General features: G+C 41.1%; 2 pseudogenes; one reads left to right on the plus strand and one right to left on the minus strand.

Moving 5' to 3' along the window:
- Window positions 1-1417: 1417 nt before the first annotated feature.
- Window positions 1418-2611, minus strand: LOC122063860 (annotated as a pseudogene).
- Window positions 2612-3013: 402 nt separating this feature from the next.
- On the plus strand, window positions 3014-4260 carry LOC122063859 (annotated as a pseudogene).
- Window positions 4261-13171: the final 8911 nt, after the last annotated feature.

The following is a 13171-nucleotide window of genomic DNA, read 5'->3' on the forward strand; positions in this document are numbered from 1 at the left end:
TTATATCTGATGATGTTTCTATTATACTCTAATTTTGCTACTTTTGGTTGGTTGTGATGTGAGATTGTGAAATGTTAAGGTACTGCTATCAGTGATCCTGGTAGGTTTGTAAGACAGGTACGTGTCTTATTGACACCGCTAGTATTCCTAATGGTAAGTTGGGTCTACTGGAATTGGGTGTGACAAGTGCACTATGCACTGGATTCACTATGGGATTGCCATTACACATTTCAATTGAGTTATTCATTAGTTGGGAGGGTCCATAACAAAACCGAATAGGGTTCAAGTTCCACATCAACCAGATTTGACTAGCCCTGGCCAATAGATTTTTAGGAGGGCCAAATGTCACAAGACATGGTTTTAAAAAAAAAAATCCATTGGCCACTTCAGATGAAAGCACCCTGACAGTTCAATCTCTGATCAGGAACAATTGTCTTGTAAATTAGAAAAAAAAATGTAAGGCTCCTAAAATTTCTAGTCGATTGGATGGTGGGGAATGAGATCCGGAGAAATGAAGAAAGAGTGATAAAAACAAAGCTTACGTCTGTTTTAACCATGGTATCATGTGGTATTAGTCGGATTGGCATATACATAATAGTAACTGATTCCTAATTTAATTCGTTGACCAGCTTTAAGATTAGTAAAGCATTGGTAAAGAACACGACAAATTCCAATAAAGATTTGCCAATACATGCGATCCAATACCAATTTCCAAAGCCAAAAGGTTTTTTTTTTTAGGGGAAATTAGGTTTAAAATTTATTAGATGCAAGAAATATGGTGTTGGATTTTTTTTTCTTTTCTTTTGTTATTAATGCATTGTCGTTTCCTCCTTTAGGAATTATAGAATGTCATTTGCCATATTAATGCCCTCTTCCCCCATAGATAGCTAACATATGTTCTAATTGAAAAATCATTAATTAAATATTACATAAAAAGAAATAGACAAACCTTGTGATATTCTAGTAAATTTCTGATCCGATTTGTGCATACATCACTTATCTCGTTGATAAACTAAAATTGAAAGATCATTATCACTTCTACAAATTAAAATATTTAGTAACTGAATTGAGCAATGATTTCTTGACCAAAAATAATAAAATTGAGCAATAATTTAGGAAGGGTTAAACAAGAATAGAAAATACCTTAAAATTATAATGCAAAAGAGGTGATCTTTGTATGGGAAACTCCCACATCAGAAATACACGCAATGCACCAATAACTATTGACCAGGGTCTTTATTGTTAGATTTGAAATGAAAACCTTAAGAGGGTCTTTTTTATTAGATTTGTTTCAGAATTTATAGAAAGTCAAAATTCTCCTACTTGGCTTTCTTGGAGAGAGAGAGAGAGAGAGTCAAAAATTTGTAACTGGGTTTTGCTCATCTCTTCTAAAACCTAGTTACTATGGCTAGGGCTACTTATACTAAAATGGGGTTTTGCTTAAGAGAGAGAGAGAGAGAGAGGAAAAAGTAAGCATGTATGTACTTACTGTGTCTCTGACCACAAGAGAAGGGCGAGCATTATGGTTGCAGAGGTCGAAACAGACTTCCATCCCTGAATTCCCATTGCCAACCACAAAAATTCTCTTGCCATCAAAAGTCTAACTATTCTTATATTGACTAATGTGTACTTTAGGGCCATTAAAAAGCCCCAACCCCATTAACCTTGCACAATATTGTCCTCTTTCGCTCATGGGCCTCAAAGCTTTAAAAAGTATTGTGATATGTTAAGGAAGCTAGAGGTTATTAACTAGTCCAGGAATCTCTCCCTAGGCGATGTGGGACTAAAGTTTGTACACCCTCACCGATCTCCCAAACCCCCTGGTACTTGCCGTATTCTTGGTGGGGACACCTCACTGATCTCCCAAGTGGGTTTGGTACTTGCCGTATTCTTGGGTCATCACAAACTGAGTCGTCCCTTCAATCTCCGGCATCACTACCTCTACATTCTCTCATGTAGCCACCACCAACCACTGGTAGACATACTCTGTCTCCTCCTCCTTCAATCCCATAGTCTTGACCCTCTAAAACCGAAGGTTGTGATCATACTCTGCGTTCTTCGCAGTCTCGTTGAACATGGGCTTCAAATCAATCAACTTGGCATAGGATTCCAAGTAATCCAAGAACTGCTCTTTTGTTGGATAAGTAGGGAAACCGGCAGGGAATGGCATAAGGGAAAGCTCATAGAATTGTTTAGGGAGATGGAGATGAAGGCAATCATAAGTCTTGAGCTGCCAAAGAGAAGCTAGAATGGTGACACCAACCAAGATTATTGGTATTTGCAGGTACTATGCTGCTAGTTTTGGTCAAGTATTTCAACAAATAAAAAAAAAGAAAAAAAAAAGGAGAAAAGAGAAGAAAATAGATGGAGAGGGGGCTGGTGGTTTCAGGTTTTGAAGGAAGAAAAGAAGGAGAAGGATAAGGGGTTCAGTGGTTAGGTTCAGCCAAGGCAAGAAAAGGGTTGGAGAAGAGGAGAGAAGAAGAGGAGTTGGGAGATGGTTCGGCCTAGGGGTGAAAGTTTTGTGCTGATAACTTGAACCCACCCTGAGCCCGAACAAGGCTTGGGCCAAGTTTTTTGACCCTGAGGGCAGGTTAGGGTTGAAAAAACCCATCCCTGGGTTAGGGTATGGTCGGGCTCGGGTTGATCTGTAAGGCTAAGACCCTTTACCTTTTGCTTACCATTCCTTGCTTTTCTCAAAAAAGAAATTCATTTTTCAGCTTTTGTTTTGTAAGCTAAGCCCTCTCTTTTTTTTTTTTTTTATAAAGAAGCTCCTTTATTCTTATTCTTTATGGGTAGTACACACCAATCAAAGCCTTCACTTGACTTCAAAGTTTTGAACTCAGACGCACTATCCCTCTCTCTTCCACAAAAGAGATATGGACAGGCATGTAATGTCCTCAACTTGATCAGTTACTATATCTCAAAGAAAGTTTCCTTCCATCCATCTAACTTTCAAGAGAATAAGAGTAACACAACAAGCTAGAAGGTAGAAGTTAGAACAAGAGCTTCAAGAATGGAAGAATTCGAATACCACGAGCTCTGAGCTGCGACCAACGACTTCTCCCTCTCGGCGCTTATCGAAAAAGGAAGCCATGGATGTGTTTACAATGGTGTTCTAGGAGATGGCAAGCTCATCGCCATTAAGAAGCCTTTGATCAGCAGTCTTCAAATCCTTCAAGACAACTCCAAACTAGATAACGAGATTTAGGTTCTTCCTTCTCTACATAGAAGCCCTTACCTTATAAACCTGGTTGGAGTGACATAGAAGCCCTTACCTTAAGTAACCTGGTTGAAACGCTTACACATGGCTTTACAAGTCGCCCGGTCCGTGTAGACACTCCATGAGTCCAGGCTCTCTATCATTCATAGGGACATCAAGTCAGCCAACATTTTGTTCAATTGCAATGCCAAGTTGGCAGATTTCAGCCTAGCGGTTAGGCAAAGAGAGTCAACTCACCGAGTCAAGCCGCTAGTACAATCGGTTACTTAGACCCTTGTTACACTATCCCAGGAAAACTAAGTACAAGAATTGATGTCTTCAGCTCTGGGGTTGTATTACTAGAAATCATAAGTTGTAGGCGCGCAATCAAAGCCGGGCGAGATTCGGCTTCTATCATTAACTGGGCATTGCCATTGATCAATGGAATCAAGGAGGTCTCGAGGTATGTGATGCAAGGATCGCATTGCCCGGCAACATGGAGGGCACGATACGTTGTGTCCTCAACATTGTGCATGTTGTGTTTCATCCAATGATGAGTGTCATCCTTCAATGGCAGAGATAGTTAGAGAATTAGAGACTTGCGTGGTGAGACGAATTCAATATCCAGTGTGGTGGAGCCTTCTCGAAAGAGTTCTTTCATGGAAAAAACGGAGAACAATGACTCGGACGTCCACGATAATATGCTCAACACATCAAGCAGACGTTCAAGTAGATCATTCAAGAGGGAGGATGTTGGTACGAGAGGTTTTAGCTGAAGTGTCCTTCAATTAAAGCACAAAAACTCAACTTGGAATCGTCTGAGCCAGAATGAACTCTAAGAAGGAAAACAACATGACAACCTACACGCACATGCAAGAGGCAATCCAAATAAACGAATACCAAAAGTAGGCGGGAGAGCATACTTATTATTCCACATAAAGCTTTGTTTAATGGGCTTTGCCATTCCAGGCTGCTACTCACTTTTTTTTTTCTTTGAGATTAGCGATTCTATCTCTGAATGTATGATTGTATAATACAGTATAGAAAATAAAGAAACTGAAAGGGAAGAATTGGAGAATGGCCCAAGAAGACAATGAAGAAATGCTTTGTCCCCTGCGTGAGATCTTTGGATATTGAGCTTATGATATGGGCAAAAATTATAATAAATTGATATAGATTAAAGAAAAAAAAAATGCAAACAACATCCATATCTCCGGCGATTTGTATTGGTAGAATTTGAATCGATATCATATTAGCCACCAACATTGATACAATGTTAATACCCTATTGATGAAACAACAATCCATTCATGCTTATATTGTATCGTTATTATATCGGTTTTAAAGGTGACTTGATATCCGATTTAATATTATGCATTTTGTTATTTTTTTTTTTTATATCAACAATATTTCTTCTCTAACTTGCAGATGAGTTATTGAAAGAAGAAGACTTTTGGAAACAAAAATCAAGGATCCTTTGGCTGAATAGTGGTGACTTGAATACCTCTTTCTTCCATGCTTCAACTGTCCAATGCAGGCAATTTAACAAAATTCTAAAAATCAAGATGGCCAATGGTTTTTGGACTACATCTCAATCTGAAATCAAGCATGAGATTATCTCTCATTTTCAACAAACTTACACTTCGGAAGGCCTTGATATGGACTCACTGCAACATGCTCTTAATTACATCACCCATATTGTTATAGAAGATATGAAAATAACGCTATGCAAATGGCCTGACCTTGATGAGGTTAAGAAAGTGCTGTTCGCAATGAAGCCAAGCAAATCCCCAGGTATTGATGGTTTCCCTCCTGCATTTTTTCAGCATTTTTGGGATCTAACATACCATGACCTTTATAGTTTTGTTTCTGAGTTCTTTTGCTCTAAGACCCTTCCCCCTTAATTCAACAAAACTATTATTTGCCTCATTTCGAAGAATAATTGCCTAGAATTGGTGGAAGATTTTAGACCAATTAGCCTTCGCGGTGTGACAACTAAGATTATCTCAAAAATTATGGCAACTCGGCTCTAAGATTTGCTCTCATTGATCATTGACCCTCCCCAATCTGCTTTCGTTCCAGGTAGATCTATATTGGAAAATATATTTGTAGCTCATGAGCTATATCACTACATTCGGGGTAAGAAAAAAAGGGAAAAAGAGCTTCTTGGCCTTAAAGCTTGATATTCGGAAAGCATATGATACGCTCGAGTGGCAATTTATAAAGCATATTCTTCTTCGGTAGGGTTTTCGTTCATCTTGGGTTCAAATGGTCATGGTAGGCATTAGATCGGTTTCTTTCAGTTTCCTTATCAATTGCTCTCTCGATGGAAATATCACTCCCTCTCGTGGAATTAGACAATGAGACCCCCTTTCCTCGGCTATCTTCATGATCTACACTCAAGCCTTCTGTTCTATACTATCCAATGCTCAAAGTAATGGGCTTGTGAAGGGAGCAAAGGTTAGAAATAGAGCTTCCCCAGTGTCTCACTTATTGTTTACGGACAATTGTGTTCTATTTTCTGAGGTGCAACTTAATCAGGCTCATAATTTCAAAGGATGCCTTGATCTCTTCTATAAGGCAAGTGGGTAGTCGATCAACAAGCAGAAATCTACTCTTACCTTCAGCCCCAATGCCCCATCGCGATTTAAAAGGTGGTTTCTTGCGTTTTAGGCATCAAGTATGGGGAAGAGCCAAATACCTTGGTCTTCTGATAGACTTTGGCATGAATAAGTTCTCCCTCTTTCAAGATATTTGGGAGAAAACTATAAAAAATCAAAGGGTGGAAGGAAAAGTTGCTTAATCCGGCTGGTAAGGAAATACTGCTAAAATTTATTGTGTCTTCTCTTTCAAGTTACTCTGTTGCCCACTTTAAATTGCCCCAAGCTCATCATGATTTCATTAGAAAAGCCTTTGTTAAGCTTTTTTTGGAGCTAAGGTGGTAATGAATAAAAAATCCAATGGATTTCTTAGGAAAGGTTGTGTCATCTAAAGTCAAGGGGAGGTATTGGATTTAAACATCCTAAAACGTAGAATCTTGCTCTATTAGCCAAGGTGACCTGGAAACTTTGGAAGCATCCCGAGTCATGGTGGGTATTGCAAATGAAATATATATACTTCCCTCGTTTTGATTTCCTATCAACAAGATTGGGCAACTGCCCATCCCGGGCTTGGAGAAGTTTGATTCTAGGGAGAGCAGTTCTACAGGATGGCCTAATCTAGAGTATAGAATCTGGTATTAAAGTTCTTATGTGGGACGACCAATGGGTTCCTACCCTTGAAAACTATAAATATTAGTACCCTCTGCTTCCTAATTTTCCCATTCAGAGGGTGTCGAACATCATTGATCCTAATAATTGATGTTGGAAAAATGAGTTGCTTGATCTATGGTTTGCCCTATCAAATGCAACTGCGATTAAAAAAATTAAGTTGGGATTATTACCTAGGGATGATTTTCAGCTATGGAGAGGCTCTCGTAATGGCCAATTCTCGGTTAAGTCTGCATACTATCTCTTATCCCTCTAAGGAGAAAAAGAAGTGGCCTCTAGAAGTCCCTCTTCACATCAATCATCAAGAGCAAATATTCCTAATCAGATCTGGAATTTTATTTGGAATTGCTGTTCACTTCCAAAAGCCCGCTCCTTCCTTTGGTGAGTGTGTGCTAATGGTGTGGCTTTTGCTGAAGGGCTCAGTCATAGGGAGGTGACCCATCTTGTCTAAGATGTGACGCATCATTAGAATCAATTGACCATGTTATACTTCATTGCCCTCTTTCCAAGGCTGTGTGGTTTGGATCTTCATTATCCCATCGTATCCCTAATGATACCTCTTTGACAATCCCAACATGGATCCAACAATGGCAAAGGTTATACACCCATGATAAGATAAGAGGGAAGAAGAGATTCAGCTTGTGTCCCTTTATTGTTTGGGAGTCGTGGTTGGCCAGAAATGATTTAATCTTCAAGAAAGAGAATAGGTCCCCATCTAATGTGATTCGAAAAGCAGAGTCTCTATATGAAGAATTTTGCAATGCAACCAGCCCCTCTATAGAGAATGCTTGTGATGATGATCATCCTCCTCGCATGCGTATCAATATCCATTGGTCTATTTCTCACAGAGAGATTAAAATCAACTCCGATGCTTCCTATGTGAAAGAGACCTCTGCTGGTGCCTTGGGATTTATCCATCGTGAGCATCCAAATCTCCCTCTCCTTGTTGTCTCTATCCCTGCCAGACTTTCTTCTATCAATAGTGGGGAGGCTGAAGCTATCAAAGAGGGAATATTAAGTGCCATCAGCTTGGGATACTTTAGATCGCAAGTGGAATCTGATAACTTAGAGGTGATCAGGTTCATATCCTACTAGAAATGCTCCATTGGGGATTCTTCCTATTGTTGAGGACATTAGATTTCTTTGCACTTCCCCAATTACTTGTTCATTTCATTATGTTCCAAGAGCAGCTAATGGTATAGCTGATTCCCTTGCCAAGAAAGGACTGCCCCTCCAGTGTAGGATAGTGTGGCCTAATTCCACTCCTTGGCTTTTACAACTTTGTAATGATGAACCCTTGATTTTAACTGAAATCCTATTCAGTAAATTTCTTTTTCACCAAAAACTAAAAAATAATAAATAAATAACATAAGTAAACATATGCATCAATACATACGTAAACATGTGCATCAATCATATCAAGTACCACTTACACAACAATTTGCTAACTTGGGAATTCCAACTAGTATCCATTCACTGAGGGTACTTCTACCTATATAACGAACAATACTTAGGATTCCATTCCATAGAGAGGGTATAAATAAAATCTAATCACTTTATTTTATTATTTAATATATATTCTCCAAACCTCCATAGGTATATGGGGTTGCTCTACTTTCTAGGAGCCTTCCATCATAAGGAAACCCAATCGGATTCCCAATCTCACTTTCTTTTTTAATCTTCAAAGGCAATACACTTTTCCCTCTCTCCCTTCTTTCTTTCTTTCTTATCTTTTATTTTTCTTATTTCTTGTCCTTAATTTATCTTTCTTTCTTTTTTCGCCTTCCTTTTAAATTAAGGGTGAGTGGTAGCAATGCTTAAGCATAACTTCCGAACACCACATTTAATCTCAATTCTTAATCTTCTTCTATACTAATCTTAACCGTCATTTTGTTGCAATACATTAACCAATTACTTGCTTAGCCCATCTGCAACTGTCTCCACCATTTCAGTATTATGTGAAGCTCTAATGGTCTTCTGAAGTCTGTCTCCCTCTCAAATTGACCTTTTCGCCCCCTTTCTCTACCTTTTAGGAAACAATTGTTTCTCGTCTCTTGGAATTGGGTTGGATGAACCCATAAATGATAAGAGAGAACTCTTTTGTGGGTTTTCTGTAATTCATCACCTCACGACCACCTTTGAAGGGGGTGGGTTTGTGGGGTAGTAGCGACAAGAGGGCCATCCACCATAATTTTGCAAGAACCCCCCAATCAAAGTGAGTTGTAGGAGCAAGTAGGAGGGAGCAAGGGCGGTGAATGGGGTTGGGTTGTAGGGGAGGGCATGGTGGGGATTGGGTGAGGAGCAAAGAGGGATGAGGCGTTGTATTGAGATAGTCCCATATTGACTGTGGATGAATCAACTATCATGTATAAAAGCCACAAGAAGCCACCCCACTTCAAGCCAATTGGTTTTAAGATGAAAACTTTTGCATGGTATTAGAGCGGGTATGTTGGGCCTTCGTCGATGATGGGCTCCTTGCTTGACCCATCAAGACAGAGCCATAAGAGGCCTGCACGTAAGGGGGCGTATTGAGATAGTCCCACATTTGCTGTGAATGACTCAACTATCATATATAAAAGCCATAAGAAGCCACCCCACTTCAAGCCAATTGGTTTTAAGATGGAAGCTTTAAGACGTTGCAACAGCTAGTATGAGGAGGTGACGCCATCTTGCCCCGATCCTTTCGAGAATTGACTGAAAATGCATTGTTCAAGGGCTGTGAAAGGATCACCCAAGAACACATCCTAAAATTAAAATGGTGTTGTATGTCATATTGCCTAATTACATTAGTTTCTTAACATTTCAGTTTGAACTTTGAGGGTGATGTGTGTAATCTGCACAGGTAACGTCATGATTACTAGAAGAGGAGGGGGAGTAAGAAGAAGAAAAAAAAAGATGAACATGCCATGAGGATAAGAAGGCTCGGGTTAAGATTTCCTTTCATGGGCGATGACAAAGAAAGCATCTCCTCAATTCCCCCTTCAATGGTCCCGGGACATTACCGAGGCAGTGACGGAGAAAATACAGAAAGTGCAGCCCAGTGGTAAGTTGCAGCGGCAACTCCGGGTGAATGATTCGCCGGCATCATCTTGTCATTGTCACTCGACAAGTTCAAGACAAACCAAAGAAGATGAAGAAAATGCTCAGAAATTTCGCCAGCAGAGTCAAAGACAGTGCATCGTCTTGTCATCGTCACTCAACCACCAACCCTCCCTATTGTTTTTTTTTTTTAGCAGTGGCCAGAAGATGAAGAAAGAGCATTTTCAGTCTTGGCGGGGCCACAGAGGGTGGATTGGGAACTAAAAAATTCATAAAAGCAGGTGTTGGCGGTGGCGAGAAGATGAAGAAGAGGAGGATGATAATGAAGTGGGAGAGCCAGTAGCTTGTTAAATAATTTTACATTTTTAACGGTTGAGATTTAACATTATTAAATCAACGATTGAGATTAAAATGTATTGTTCATAGGTTGCAAACGCTTAAGTGCTGCTACCTTTTAGCCTTAAATTAATACAAACACACATCCAAACCTCTCCCTCTTGTGGTTTCAGCTATCAGTGGCGTATTAGCCGTATTGAATCGGTATTGGTTGAGACTGATCCTTAATCCTTGATAGTTCGAATTGTTTCAGAGATAAATTAGTAAAAATAGTACTTTTCATAAAAAGCAAAGGCAAGATCGATTGTTACCCACCGATCCCGAACGATATCGGTAGATACTAATACCAATACCAATACCATCTTTTAAATCTAAGGGTGTCAATTTCAAACCGAAATCAAATACCGAATCCGAAATTGAGCCGAATAAATTGGACCGAACCGAACCGAATTTATTCGGTTCAAAATTCAGTTTGAATATGTAAGTATACTCCTTGGTTCAGCTTGGTTTCGATTTAAGGTACAAGAATCGTCGATTCGAACTGAAACCGAACCAAATTGCCCTTAAAACTAAAAAAGAGAAAAGCCTAGACATCGTTAAAGAGAACTCACTTTCAGATTTCACTTTTCATTTTTGAGGAGGCTGTGCTGCTCGACTCCTCCACATTTCACAATCCACTCTTCTTCTCCCCTAACTTCCCAACCTTATACCCATAATCGCCCATCTCCTTCCTCTTCTTTTTTTAGCAGTAAGATTGATTTCAGATGTGAGGGAAAATGCAGAAATTTGAGCAGTGATTCTCGACTGTAGAAGCCATGGTACTTTCCCCCACTACTTGGCTCAGGTCTACTGGCAGTTCCCTTACCCACAATGCAACCTATATTGGCTAATTGGACAATCCAACTGCCCTTAGTACCTACCATGTCTAGACACCCAAGGCTCACAACTGAATTTTGACATGGGTTATCACACGGGTGGCTTGCAATATATCCACCAAGCAGTCTCCAACCATGGATCCTGAGATCAGCTGTGTGTGTGACCTTGAGACCATAGAGTAGGCCTATTTCACCTTCATACTAGGCTTACTATACATAGGCAAATTAGGTTAATCTTTCCCTTTATGTGTACTCCCTTCGGATTCACTTTCAAGCGACCATTCCCTAGATACATACATTATGGCATTTTATTTTATAGTTGAATCAACTTCAAATCGTTCATTTGAATAAATTGAAACCCTTCTTATTGGTTGATCATGATACTTCCCAAAAATTGAAATTCTTGATTGATGGAACTAACCCAGCTATCCTCAGTGCACTGCTAATACTTGGCACCCAAGGCAAGTAGCTATGTTTGGACATGGGGTGTCACAACCTAATGTACGAGGCTCTCCCACTATGAAAGGGTCTTGGGAGACTATTTTCATGGTTTGAACCTGATGAGCCAAAATCAAACTATGACATTGGCCACATCTAGGCTGAGCTCCAGTCAAGCCACGTTTAGACGAAAACCACCACCTCGCCCTCCCCATGGGCGAGCTCTCACCTCGGCCTCTTTATGGCAGGGCTATCACCTCAGTCTCCTAGTAGACAGGTTATCACCTCGATCTCCTAGCAGCCGGGCTATAGCTTTGGTCTCCTGGCAGACAGGCTATCACCTTGGTCTCCTGGCAATCGGGCTATCACTTAGTCTCCTACCAGTCAAGCTATCGCTTCGATTTCCTTGCAGCCGAGCTATCACCTCAGTCTTTCTATGGCCGAGTTCTCGCTTCGATCTCCTGGCAGCTGAGCTATCGCTTCGGTCTCCTTGCAGCCAAGTTTTCACCTCTGCCATATAAAAGCTGAACTTTCACCTCGGCCTCTCCATACAGATGAGCTCCTGCCTTTGTCAATCTCTCAGGCCACCATGGACTAACAAGAACCGTAACCCACAGCAACACGCAACCAACGAAACTTGAAGAACTAGGAAATACCATCCATAATAGGTGTATGTAGGAGGGTAACAACCCCCTCAAAACTCAGAATGACTCCTGCTCTAGAGTCTACGGTCCTCACGGAAATGGGGGATAATTGTAGGATCTTCCCCAAAATCAGGAAATATTCGCAAAATCAAGCAGGGTGGACAGTTGGTCAAAGCTAAATTCTCAACAAGCGCCACTTGGAGCACTACTTGGACTCATCGCCTATAAATAGTAAGGTAAACTCCTAAAGACAGATCGATCACTCTTTTCACAAGAAATTTTCTCAAGTAACTGTTGTTGAGAAATTCTAACTTAGGCATCGGAAAGTCCCCTATCGGGTCAACCCGGCTCTCCTTTGTCTACTCTCTTATACAGGATTAGCGTGGAGTATCTAGTCTTGCCAGGAAGATCAGTTGGTCTAATTTTACCACATCATATTGGTGCCATCAGTGGGAAACTAAAACAAAAAGCCTTAGAAATCAATGCATCTACGTAGTGAACGAGTCGTATCTCCCGACCGTCTCGACGTGCGTAGACTACTGTAGATCCTCCTATGGCAGAACCGCAGCATCCTAGAATAATGGAGGGACCTGCACCACCTCTAGCAGTGGGTGCCACAGGGGAGCAAGCACCAGCCACAAGACCACCGGCAATGGCTACTCAAGACAACCCCTTGAGGAACTACTTTGTTTTTGAGCCCATAGAGATCATTGAACAAATCCAGGATCTACAGAGACAGATGCTCAAGACCAACAACCTCATGAGGATGTTCATCAGGAAATTTGGATCGACCTTGCCAGATCCACCCACAAGCAATAAATTGCACTAGCGCCTAAACGAAGTCATACTAGCTCGACTAGTCCTCGTAGGCGTGAGAACTGACAGGAGCCATTACAAAATTCCTAGCCTGAGCCTATCGAACGCCCACGGGTAAGGAGGCCAGATGGTAATAGCATGACCCCTCCCATAGAACCGGTTGACGTCCTAGGCATTCTGCCTGTGAGTCAGGGCACCCTCCTATGGAGCCTAGTAGTGCTCGGCCCTCTCACACTCGGCCACGTGCTAAAGACCGCACTGAGTTGGAAGCCTACAGGCACCCTGGGCACCAAGGCTCGTATAGGGACCGAGCCAACCATAGGAGGGAACCACATAGAAGTCCACCCTGGCCATGCCAGCAGCGACCACCCCTACAGATCAAGAAAGGTAAGATTTAGAAAGACGCCTCCAGTAGCTGGCAAAGAAGGTAGAGAGCCTCCAGAAGCCAACGCCGAACTTGACAATAGCTCCTGCCCATAATTCCTTATCAGATGAAATAATGGATGCAGAGCTTCCTTGGAATTTTATTGTGCCCGCCTTTAAGGCATATGAAGGG

Source organism: Macadamia integrifolia, unplaced genomic scaffold (genome assembly GCF_013358625.1).
Source record: "Macadamia integrifolia cultivar HAES 741 unplaced genomic scaffold, SCU_Mint_v3 scaffold1481, whole genome shotgun sequence".
Lineage (NCBI taxonomy): Eukaryota > Viridiplantae > Streptophyta > Magnoliopsida > Proteales > Proteaceae > Macadamia > Macadamia integrifolia.